We start from the raw sequence: 3188 nt of genomic DNA, 5'->3' as shown, positions 1-3188 counted from the left end.
GAATGTGGGGTGGGTTTGCTTTTGATGCCCACCTTCTCCATGCCGTGCCAGCATCCTGCTGGCCCCTGTCCCCTCACTAGGGAGGATCGGGTGCTGAGGAATCATAGAATGGTTCTGGCTGGAAGAAACCTTGAAGATCATCTCATTCCACGTCCTACCACACCAGGTTGCTCCAAGCCCCCTCCAACCCCTCCAGGGATGGGGCAGCCACAGCTTCTCAAGGCAACCTGGGCCAGGCTCTCACCACCCTCACAGCAAAGAACTTCTTCCCAGTATCTTATCACAGTCTCTCCTCTTTTCGTTTAAAACTGTTCCCCTCATCTCATGGCTAGAAGAGCTCATGAGAAATGATCTGCAAGATCCAGGAGGTGGGGAATTGTCCATTTTTGGGGTGGTACAGGCTTCCCATCCTACCCAGGTTGGGCTCCAGGTCTACTTCTGGCCCATGAAGGAGTCCCACCATGTTTAGAAACACTGCTCTCTCAGGGGATCTCTTCACCCTGGGATTTTCTGCAAGGGCTGAGCTTTAGTAAACGGCCTCAATTACCGTAAGCGATTGCACAACCCCGTTGTGTAATAAAAGAACCACAAAAAATTTAAAAATTGCAAAAGTTAAGTGCTTTTTGGAAGCCGACCACAGAGTCGTGGCGAGCCGCCAGATTTGTTTTCCAAGGATCAAAGGGTGCTGAAGAGAAACATCTGAGCAGGCCACAGCCCACCACCAAAATCACTTCCCACTCACCCCTTGCAACCAGAGAGTCATCTCACCAACACCAAAAATCAACCGGTGCTTCTGCAGATGCCAGCTCAGCCCCAGCACCAGGCTTTGGAAGAGTAGACTTCTCTCTGGTCATTCCTCTTGCTCAGAGGTTTCAACCACCCCTTGGCCAAAGCCGGCAAGAAACGTTGCACGCAAACAACAGAATTGGCAATTAATTTTGGGCTGAAGGAGCAGCAGGGACAGGAGAACACACGCTGGTTTTAGTGGGTTTAGGCACAACAACTGACTTTTAAGACATCTCCATCTTCCATCCACTTCAAGCAAAATAAAGGAGGACTGAGCTGGTGGCATTAAAGGAGGGGGGCGATCAATGTTGATTAACTGAAGAAGGATCTTTATCACCTTTCTGTAGGTATCTGAGTAGCTTAATTAAACCTAGCGCCTTCAATCCACACCATTTGACCTGTGGCCACACCACACTTGGCTGTAACACAGGGATGACGTGAAATGGGTCCAAAATTCCTTACAAACTTTGGTGACTCTCAAAAGTAAACCTGGAATCACCAGGAGGACACATTTCCAGTGAGGCTTCAAAGAGGTTATGGTTATTTATCCTCACCTACTTCACCATCCCACCAAGACCCAGAAAACAGCAGAGCAGAGGTTTGAGAAGAACCATCAGGATCTACAAAAGCTGGGAGAGGAGAACATGCGTGACCATAGCACTCTACCAAGTGTGAGCAGAAACCACCCAGATACCAGTAAGACCACCGAGCACTCGGTGTGGGGAACTGGTGATGTGGGGCCAAAAGGGTTATGGTGAAGCTTAGGATGAACATGAAAGCCCTACTAGTAGAAATGCTACGTGGCCCAACTGCTCCTCCAGCATTTGTATTCCTCATAAAGATGACAAAAACCCCAAAACACTGAGAGGAACCACACCATTGGGTAAATATGAGTTAGAAAATGTCCTTTAGAGCAAGAGATTCAAAGTCATTGAAGAAGGAGTCCATCTGTTGGGTTCCTGGTGACTTAATTCTAGACTAGTGACCTAGAAGGTGCGCTTAAATTCAGGAATCAAGGGCACATTGATCTGACAAGCATCATTAACCAGATGGAAAGACTGGAGGCTGAAACAAGACCAGTTCAGCCTACAAAGATGAGGCAGCTTTTTAGGTGTAGAGAGCTCCCCAGGAGCTGCTGGAAGGGCACTGGAGCAGGGAGTGACACTGCAGACCCAGTCCAGCACCCTCCCACCACTATGGGCCACCTTCTAGCACAGCAGGTCATTCAGTCCTGCAATTACAACATCCACACCCCCAGGGAACAAAACCTGGCTCCTTATCTTCAGAAATAGAAAAGGATCATCAGGTCAGCACAGCATAGGGAGATAGGCAACTGCTGGGACTTCTGCATGACTTTAGACACTCCCACCACTATGGGCCACCTTCTAGCACAGGAGTCGTTCAATCCTGCAATTATAACATCCACACCCCCAGGGAACAAAATGCAGCTCCTTATCTTCAGAAATAGAATAGGATCATCAGGTCAGCACAGCACAGGGAGACAAACAACTGCTGGCACTTCTGCATGACTTTAGACAACTTGAGTGACCACACATGCTTCAACAGACCCAAAATGAGAAACTCGGAGGCACCTTTGCTTTGACTTTACAAGTTTCAAGGAGAAAACCTTGGAAAGGAGGTGAGGACAACCCTGCCTGCACTCAGCATCATGTCCTCTACGTCCAGTCTGGAGCCTGACACACCTAAGAGAGCTGCAGTGTTGGGACAACTCTTCCAAGAGGAGGCCACAGCAACTATGATGTCCCCAGTGGTGACAGAAAACAGGCACATCCCTTGGTCACAAAAGTCTGCCTTCGTTCAACTCTTGGTGGCCAACGAAGAAGAGTTCCTACAACATATGAAACCTCTTAAAAAAGCAGCATTCAATGCTTACGAGGCAAAGAAAACCAAACTCCACTCATTTTCTTGCTCTGGTCTTCTCATTTTTGGGAAACTCCTCAGTAACCCACACTACAAACTTAGATAAAACACCCCAAAAAGAAGGGTGAGATTCCAATCACATCCCAATCCCAGGCTACACCCAGGCCTCTAGCTCAGTACAATTATGTCCAAAACCCACAAAATAGTAACAAACTAAACACACAAAGGCCATTTCCACTACAAGTCAATTACTTGGTTTTTTTTTAATTCAAAGAAAAAAAAAAAAAGGTATTTTAATAAATACTGCAGAAACATTAACCAAACATACAAAGTGACTTCAACATTTAAAAAAAAAAAGTAATGAATGTCCTGTTTTAGAACAGTTATAACTTATTTTTTTTTCCACAATATTTAAATACAGAAAGCACTTACCAGCTATTTTGTAATACTGCCCTAAGCGCACTGTTGCATCAGTCAAAAGCTTATTTATGGTGGTAAAAATGTCTTTTTGTGGCAAATAA

This window comes from Calidris pugnax, unplaced genomic scaffold (genome assembly GCF_001431845.1).
Source record: "Calidris pugnax isolate Ruff unplaced genomic scaffold, ASM143184v1 scaffold190, whole genome shotgun sequence".
In the NCBI taxonomy this organism is placed as follows: Eukaryota; Metazoa; Chordata; class Aves; order Charadriiformes; family Scolopacidae; genus Calidris; species Calidris pugnax.
Note: the sequence above shows the minus strand (reverse complement) of the source record.